Source organism: Equus asinus, chromosome 3 (genome assembly GCF_041296235.1).
Source record: "Equus asinus isolate D_3611 breed Donkey chromosome 3, EquAss-T2T_v2, whole genome shotgun sequence".
In the NCBI taxonomy this organism is placed as follows: domain Eukaryota; kingdom Metazoa; phylum Chordata; class Mammalia; order Perissodactyla; family Equidae; genus Equus; species Equus asinus.
This window is the reverse complement of record NC_091792.1, coordinates 48,300,142-48,310,071: the sequence shown is the minus strand read 5'-3', so window position 1 is coordinate 48,310,071 and position 9,930 is coordinate 48,300,142. Positions and strand designations below refer to the sequence as shown.

Below are 9,930 nucleotides of genomic sequence, written 5' to 3'. Positions count from 1 at the left end.
AAACATCACATATACTGAGAGAAGTGCTAAAGGCTATGAAATGCTTCCAGCATACCCCATCTTTCATAGAACAATTGATATATCAGATATAATAAATATTGCGTAACCTTCAGGATTTTGGCAGTGGAAGTCGAAGCTCAGAACTTTCACTTTTTTCACTATTAAATGATTTTTTTAACCCTGAAATCTCCAACTCTGTATAGCATGATGACGTTTTTAAATCACGAGAAGAGGGAAGGTTCTGCAGGTTTTACAGGAACACATGAAGTCTAAGATATATTACGCAGCACACATATAAAAATTTTTAAGAAAAGATTCTGTTTACGAAGATGATAAGCACTGCAAGCTTTCACATTTCCTCCCAGTGCTCAAAGCATTTTTTTTTTCCTCCGGAACAAGTTTTTGCTGCAGCGACTCCCTCTAGCAGCTCCGTGAACCGAGGAAAGGGAACGGAACACCAAACACATCCTTTCCAGTAAACAAACGGCAGGCAGAAGGAGGAAAGTTTGGCTAGGAAGATCAAAAAGATCGGAGATTTTCTGGAGTGGTAGAATAGATTCATTCTATTCCCCAGTCCCTTCTCCACCCGCCTTCCCAGCCTCTCCTCTCAGTGCCCCACTGGCCCCACTCTCCGCCCCATCTTCCTGCCAGAGCTGTGCCAGCAGCAATCTTTTAGAGCGCACAGAAACGGCAGTCCCAGCGAAGGCAAGGGCTCATGCAGCGCCGAAAGCATTTTAGTTTCTTCAGGACTGCTTCTGAAAGGGTCGTGAAGTCCAATGATGCCCACGTTGATCATAAGCCTGGATTTTGTTCCCTCAATTGCCTCGGCTGACCCCAGCAGAAGCCCAGTCAAGGGGGCGGCCCCGCACCTCTCAGGGAGTTGATATGCAAAATAGTTACGTCAGATGGTGGGGGCGGGGCACGCCCGGGTTGAGTGGCAGCAGTTCTTGCTTTGGGAGGAGGCGCGAGAATCAGCCTGGTTCAGTGACTGAGACAAACTGGAGGTGAGAGGAGCTGGTGCTGTCCACTGTGCTGTCGGTGCTGAATCTGGGGCGCGAGCGGACCGGTTGCTCCAGTACCTCGAGGCAACGCCCTCTTGCACCCTCTGTGCCCTGCGGGACCCGCTTCAGCAGCTGGACCATATCAACTTGACAAAGGAGTGTGGTATCCGACGTGGACGAGAGTCTTCCTCTGTTTTCCACCTGGGCGCCCATTCAGGCGTGACTTTGGAGATTTCTATAGTTTCAGACCAAACTATTTTATCCTTTCCCAGCTAAGACCATCTTTTTAGTTTTTTTAATCATTATTATTATTGTGATTTATATATCCACATCGTTTAGGAATCTTTCTGGGAGACTTTTTTGACTGTTAAAATAAGGTAAGAAAAAGAATATCGTTATAAATGTTTAAAAATGAGGGAGCAATGCAGATTGCCATACAAAAATTTAAAAGCAAGTTCTGATTATTTTTGTAATTTGAAATGGGACTTTTAGCAGTGATTGCAATAATTATTTTAATAATTACTATTATCGTTATTATTACAAGAGCATCTATTGGTGATTATGCACAGAATTCTAGAGGGGAAGTTGAGAGCTTTGTTTTTTTGTGAAGTTAATGTCATCATGTTACATCTTGCTTTATAAAGATAAATATTTGTAAAGTAACGCTCTGGCATGGCTCAAGGAATAGGAACCATTCAATGCAAGCCCCCAAATATGTTACTAAATTACAGTAAATAAATCAACCAACAAGTTGTTTAAAACAAATGTGACCTCAAAAAAATTTGAATGGACTAATCTCTGATTAATCAATATTACCTCTGGTATGTAAAGCATAAACTGCAAAGTGCAGAGCTCTCAACATTTTTCAGAGGGGAGGTGGTAGGGATAGGAGCATTTATATCATGTTGGGTTCATTTAGATGTGCTGTTATGCAGTAGATCCAAATAAAACTTGTGAAACTAAGTCTCTGGAAATTCTACACCCCAAGGTCATGTGTATTTCCAAGTTGGGGGCTGTTTGTTCTGCTATTGACTAGTAAATGTCACCCCCTCCTCGCCCCCTCAGGTTGGAGGTGGATGTAAACGGGAAACTCTGATTTAATAACACAGTGTTAGCTTGTATTATAGTCGCTAGTGCTGTTGGTAATTGAATGGAACTGGGAAGCGTGGGCTGAGAAAATGTCTCGCTATTTCAGCAATGTTTAACCTCTTGCATGCTTAACAGAGAGCTTTTCTCTACTTAGGAGATTTTCTTTTGAAGCTATGTTCCTTTTTTCAACTGGCAGTGTATTTTAAGTGTGTACAGAGAAAGAATTCTGTGCAGAAAAACCACTGAACAGTACTTCTCATAGCGAACAATGATTAAATGATAGAAGTTAGCCAGTGCTCTGTGTATTGCTTATTACTATTTATGACTTCATTTGACAGGCATGATGATTTGATAAATAAAATTATGATCTTTTATTTATATCATTTAGTGACATTAGATTAAGGATAAACGATAGCTGGGAGGACATGGGGGAGTTCATTTACATCCCAGGGAGAGAGTTCAGGATGCAACTAGACGTCCTGTATTAATAAGAATAGGTAAAATAAAAGCTGTTTCAGACTTAATAAGTATCGTTCAACTGATTAGCGCTATGTTTTTCAGCAACCAAGAGTACACTAAGTTAACTTTAAATATTTGTATATTTTTAATTATCATAAAAATTTCTACTCTACTTGCATTACACTTAACAAGGATGAACTTTAGTTTTAGAGTTTATGATGTAAAATAATTCCTTCTGGTAGAGATTTTTCATTTTATTGACAGTACAGTCCTACACGAGAGTAACTGTTACAAGAAATAGATATCATCAACACTAGAGGTTGAATGTAAATCCCCTTAAGTCTTCCCCAGGTTTTACCCTGGGCAGATATTCTTTGTAGGATTCCTGTCAGTCATGTGATCTTCCATTAAATGTTGACGCAAATTTTTAAAGACTAAGCAGGTAGAGAAGCAAAGTAGGATATATGAAACATTGGGCCATGAACCTTATTCCAAACAGCCTTCTTTAAATGAATATAGAATAACTCTGCTCTTCTATCCATTTTGAAATTTTCTCTTTGAAACTAATTATTTTGGTATAAATACTCAGTGGAATTTTACACAGAATTATGGCTTCTTTTAATTTCAGGGTTTTTTTATTATATTGAAACATCAATATATATTTTAATTTTATAACTAACTTGAAAGGCAGTAGCATATAGAAACATTGTATTCATCCATATGTGTTTGAGTATCTCACTGATTTCTTTTTGCATAAAGTTTCCCAAGATGTATGTCTCTGTTTCAAATTATAAACAGTTACCTTGAACTACCAATATCTGGAATTCTTTCAGACGAAGTTTCATGTTTCCATAGTGAGATGTTTAAGTACTAAAATCAAAATAAGCTATTGGCAATAACAAAACCGGTAAGATAGATTTGATGAAATTGAAAAGGTAAGATATTAGAAGCATTTTCCCCTGATTTCTTTTTACACATTTAGCTTTTATATCTTAGTTCTCATGTAAGGTAAAATTGGGTGACCATAACAAACCCAAATTTAGCACATGAGAGATACTATTTGGGTATAGAATGTGATTCTTGCTGTAAACAAATAAAATCGCCACCTTTGAAAACACCTGTTAGAGATATTCAAATGTGGTGGCCTTTCATTAATTCTTTGCTCCACAAAGGAATGACCATACTTTGGAGTTATAACTTGTCTGTGTGAAATTCAAAGGAATATTCAATACCACAACAATAGATAGCTTGCTAAAGCATTAATTTCATTTCATTGCATGGGCACTACAAGTGTATATAGCACTTTTTACTTCAAGATAATGAACTTTTACAAAGTTTATAAAAAATTATTGAAATAATTTAATTGTATGTCACATGACATGCTCAAGTTGTCTTTCTAGTTTCACAATTTCTTAAAGCATGTTGATCTAGATAAAAATTAAAATATGATATTACTGGATAGATGTCTTATTTCCCCTTACAAATAAGATGAATAACTATGTTTGTTTGGTAGGACTTAAGTTAAAGGTGAAACAATTTGATCTTACATTATCGGGGCTAAATATTGCTTTCTTTTTTTCTTCTATTTACTAACATGTACAATAGAGAAATAAAGGAAGTAATAATAAACTTGAAATATGCTACAAAGTTTTAGTGAACTGACTTTTTAAAAGTAACTTTTAGAAATATATTTAAGAGATTATGCAAGTAACAGTTTATTTAGAATTTTCTTTGACTAATGGCCACTTTTCACGTTTAATGCTCATTTGTCAATGAAAGCAAAAGGCCTGGATTGATACATTCCTATTAGTCCTTCATCTTTGCCCTAAATCAACATACTAACTCTAATATTTTTTATTACCTACTATATTATAGAATTCAAAAGAGTCTTGTGAACTAATAAGCTAGAAAAAATACTTCCTGTTATTAACATCATTGTAACAGCCATGTGACCAATTATCCTTTACCAAACAGACATAATCACCTTCTGCTTCAACACATCCAATGTCCTTTGGGCATAGTCTACTTAAGGTGAGCTGTAGGATCTTTTGTGGACAATCCTAATTTTCCCATTAAATAGGTCACCACACAACAAAACAATTGATCCCCTTGTGCTTTAATCACCTTGGTATTGAGAAAGTTAATATTTTTATAATAGATGAGATAATGTTTATGATAAATTCAGAATTCCAATGAGTCTTAATATGGATTTTCTGAAAAAGTAAGAATTAAACAATACTACAAGTTCTTGATATAATGAGTAATGTGTGTGTATATGATGTATATTTATATGCATTATATATATATAATTTTTAGTAAATTCTACTCTACCATAAATATGTAATGGCAATGATCTGGAATATACAAGTTCAAGAAATACTACTTAATACAAAAATAATTTTCATAATAAGCTATAATACAATGTATAACTTTTAGTGGCAAATATGTCTTCTAATTACTGTTATTTTTTATTTAAGCTAATATGCTTGAGCACACACCAGTTTTTTGCCATGAAAATGTTGTTCATTAGCTCTCGTGCTATGGTAACGGAAGGGACACTTGGAAATGAAAATTTTCGAGGAATAAGAAACAGAATGGATGTGTGCATAATGTAGAGTTTACAGTACTACATTGATTCTGAGAAAATATGAGTTCTGATAAAGGATTTGAAAGTTACTCTCTTTAAGAGACACCTCAGGGTTACTTCCTATACCTTCAGTTTACTTCCTGTATCTTCCGATAGCAAGCCACGAACTTCTAAGAAACAGAGCCTGGATATCCCTAATCTAAAATATTTTTATTCCTTGTGTATCAGTGTTCTCATGTATAGATGTGGTAAAATGTGGGAAGAAGAGTTGCTTAACTCTGAACTTTCTTGCTTTAAAATCAAGTAATTAATATTAATTTGATGTGTCTTTTGATATTGAATTATGAAAATTTCTAAAGCAAAGTGGTTGCTTAGTGAGTTCGTTTGCATATCAATACAGACAGTATTATTCCAATTCATAACTAGTTTATACCACTGTTAGAAATTCTAAAGCACAATGCAAAAGATTTGAAAATACTTTTTTTCATTGAGTTCTATTTAAATATGTTCATTGTAAGTGACAGTTAAGAGAAACTTATTTTGTTGATCTATTTTCTCTAGGCACATAGCACCAAGGTAGCAATTAAAACATACAAGCCTGAACTATGTTCCCCAAAGATGATGATGAAATGGAAATAATTTACCTTTCATGATTAGATCACTTCTACCAAACACTTTATATAACGTTTTAATGATCACCAAGGCCTTATTTTTTCTAATCTCTAAACCCTCAAAAATAAAAATAAAGGTTTTTACTCACATGAAGTGACAAATGCCCCCATGCACTCTGTTGTTATGTGCCCCTTTTTCTCAAAGCCACAGTAAATGCTGTGGTCCTGATATCAACGAGATTCTGAACTGCCTCATTTCAGATTAATGAAGTGGTCCCATTCATCTTTCCAAAGAAAAGGACCAATGAGTTGCTACTAGTAAACACATTTGCTGTCTCATGGTGGATTACCTGTTGATATTTCAGCATAAGGCCTTTGAGCCTGGATTTGCTTATATAAGAAGAGGAACAAGACAGTAAAACATATTACTCAAAATATTAATATGTGTAAATATATATATTTTATCCATATTTATACATGTGCATATGTATTTTATTCATCTTATCCGTATTCAGTTATTTAACATTTACATAACCATGTAAAAAGTTCACATTATCTTCATTTTAGATATGAGATAGCAGAAATTCTGATCACAGCTCTCCACATCTCCAGCCTGTGGTCATACAACCAGAATAGGTGGATTAGAGAATCAAACCAAGTTCAGTCCTCCTGCAACAGCACTGTGCACTTGTATCACTTCTGTTTAGCTCAGATATTCAACTGGGTGTGTCTTATTTAAAACCAGGCTTCCTCCTGTGATGCTTTCTTTACCAAATGTGAATACTTCTCTTTCCTTTTTCCCAAGTCTTTCCCTTAATCATTAAGTTATAGTGAAATGATTTTATGGCATAGATTCTTTAGCATACACACTTTAGAATGCACAATACCAGAGATCTAAGGGAATTTTCCTCTATATTTAATGTTAGACAGGTGCTACATTATTCGATCTCATGACTATTCAAAATATTAGAAGCAGACAACATTTCCCTTTCTTTTTCAAACAGAATAAGAAAGAATAGAATAAGGCAGTTAATGTTTCTTAAGAGTTCAAGTCTTTTTTCCCTAAAAAGTCCTACTAGATGCCAAACTCAAATACAAATATATATTGAACTTCAGCCCACGTCAATCACTCACCACTTATGTTATTAACTACTACTCATCTTTAAACCTTGAGATTAGTTAGCTGCTCATATTTCAAATAGTCTGTGAAATAAAATAGTAATCAAAATAAAATTAGTAGTTTTGAAGCACAATACAAAAGAGGTAGTCTAAAGTGGGGTCTTGAATACTTAGGTAATGTTAAATACTTTATTCTATTATTTCTTACACTATGTGAGGTACAAAGGAAATATTGACCACTAGTTGATACTCTTTGTTTTCATACAGCATTTAGGCCAACTGGGTAAGAGAAGAGGTGAATACTGGCGGCAGTAATTATAACGCAGCTCCCAGGTGCGCCACAGAGTTGCATCAGCCTCCCTGGTGAATCCTCATTATCGAAGTTTTGGGTTGTCCTTATTAAATGGATCCCAAAGGAGATAGAAAAGTTTGATTTGTGGAGAAAGTTTAACTTAAAAGTGGAAAGATTTATGGGATTTTTATTAAATATTTTACATATTGGTTAGCAATACCCAATGTTTTACTTTTGAAATGAAGCCTGGTATAAAAGTTTTTAATCTTGAACTTTCTGTACCACTTTGTATGCTATGCTTTTCACTCACTGCTCCTCATTCTCTGTGGAGCCCCGAAGGGAAGTCCATTCACTTCAACAGCTACAATTATTCTCTCTTCACAGATGTCTTCCAAGTCTACAGCTCTAGCCCGCATTTGAACTCCATTAATGTATTTACAAAGGTGTGCTAGACATTTTAACTCTGATTTCATGGTGACAGCACAAACGCTATGAACTCATCTTCTCATCCCTAGCATGGTCCCCCATCCTAATTTTTCTGCCTGTCAGTTAATGTCATACTCTTTTTCCATTCACCTTGGTCCGAAAATTCATAGATGCTTTAAACTTACATCATTCTTACTATACTATATGCAATGAGTTCCCACGTTTTGATGTTCTTCCCTTTGTAATACAGCTTTATCTAATACTCTATTTTCTATTTTCTCCTCTTATCATTTTTACCTTGACTTAGACTATTCCAACTCATCTAGAATTATTTTGACATTGTCTACCTTGACCTTCTTTCTTTCTGAAGTAGTAATAATTAACGATAATAATAATAGCAAGTAAAAGTTTTGATGATTCTTAATATGCCATTCAGGGTGTTAAGTATTTATAAACATCATTTTATTTTACATGTGCAGCCCCATGGGGTAGATATTGAGAATCCAAAGCTTAAAGAGTTGTATTGCCCACAGAGCTGGGAGTCAGACCAAGCTCTGTCTGAAACCAGCTGCATGATCATAATCATTATGCTCTGCTGATACAGACTTCATACCTCTTCTAAATTCTTCTTGATTAAAGTAAGCTTTGAAATGTCACTGTGTTCAGAAATCATCAGTAGATCTCTAATTTTTGCTATATTAAGTTGAAATTCTTTGCTTGTTTTAAAGATTCTTCTAACTGGTTTTAGATCCTGCAAGTAATCAATCTGATTTTCAATTTTCTCGTATGTGCAATATACATATGTAAAACAGAGATGGATCAAAATATAAAACATGATGCTTTCCCTTTGTATAAACACAAAGCCCTACCTGGACTCTTGTATTTTGAAGAATCCCGACCTACCCCCCATTCTGTTTTCAGCCAAATGTTCTCACAGTATAAGAGCATATTGTGCTTGTATGTGCTTTTCAGAGTCTCTGTAGTTTTTTTGCAACAAAGGTTATATCAGTGTCACCCTGGATATCACCAAGATGTCCATGTTTTTTACATGTATATGTTTGTGATTTATTGTTGCATAAAATTTGCCATAACTCTAGTGGCATAAACATTTATCTCACAGTTTCCATGGGTCACAAGTGTGGGTACAGACTAGCTGGATCCTCTGCTCAGGATCTCACATCAAGGTTTCAGCCAGGGATAGGCTCTTATTAGAGGCTCAGCTTCCTCCTCCAAGATCACTGGCTGTTGGCAGGATTTACTTCTTTTACCTCAGAATTCATGGAAGATTACTTCTTCAAGGCCAGATAAGAATCCCGCTGACTCTTTTAGTTTCTAACCTCGGGAGTTGCCTTTAAAGGGCTCACCTCGTTAGGTCAGGTCCAGCTTCAATAATCTCCTTTTTGATGTAGGTAAAGTCAACTGATTTGGAACCTTAATTGCATCTTAAAATCTTTCCTCTTGGCCACTTAACATAACGTAATCACAAGAGCAAGATCATATCGCCTTTGCCACATTCTGTTGGTCAAAAGCAAGTTAAAGGTTCTGCCTACACACAAGTTAAGGTAATTATACAAGAGTGTGGGTCATTGGGATTCATGTTAGAATTCTGCCTGTCATACTTGGTTCAAGTTCTAGTTGAACCTTAGAGTCTTCCTTCATTGCTGTAGTGCCACTGAGCTCTTCTCTCTCACACCCAGCATCTATGACCTGAACTATGCAGTGGACAGTCTGGCATTGCATTTGGATTTTATAATGTGTCTTAGGCTGTTCTTTCTAACTAATCTTAAACTCTTTTTAAAGGAAGATACCTAGGAATTTCTTCCATGTGTGCAAAATGTTGTTTAAAATTACTTCAAATATATATTATTTAATCCTTATTGAACTTTATTTTTTATGTTTGCTTCCATTATGTAGTGTTTTGTACATGTAAGATTAGAATAAATTTGTGCAGTGCTTTGCACATATAAGACTAATAAATTTATGCTCATGGTTGGCTAATGTTTCTAGATTTTAGATTTTGGTTATCTACTCTGTTTTCACGTTTTTGTCTTTGATCTCCAACTACTTGAAAATATAAAATGATAAGATTATTATCTTGTTTCAAGGAACATGGAATCTTTCCATGCAAATCAGTCAGGAATTTATATTTAATATTATGCCTTAAAGATGATATAGAAATTATATAAAAGGTGAAAGTCATAGTTACATTTAGTATTTAGGAAAAGTACAAGAAATTTATTTTATATTTACTTTGAAAGAAAAACTTTACATTTTAAAAGAATGTTGTCTTCAAAAGAATATCACACATATGATACTAGTAACTGTGTTCTTGTTTATTTGGTGTGA

General features: G+C 34.9%; 1 protein-coding gene across 4 annotated transcripts in view; it reads left to right on the top strand.

Annotated features, from left to right (window-relative positions):
* Window positions 1-736: 736 nt before the first annotated feature.
* FSTL5 (follistatin like 5) overlaps window positions 737-9,930 on the top strand; it is a 715,161-nt gene continuing 705,967 nt past the window's right edge. Inside the window, exon 1 of one of the 4 annotated variants that reach the window (XM_044767022.2) lies at window positions 737-1,378. The gene's annotated coding sequence lies outside the window, so the exon portion shown is untranslated. The remainder of the gene's footprint in view (window positions 1,379-9,930) is intronic. The other 3 variants (XM_070505002.1, XM_044767023.2, XM_070505003.1) reach the window with 3 other exon arrangements.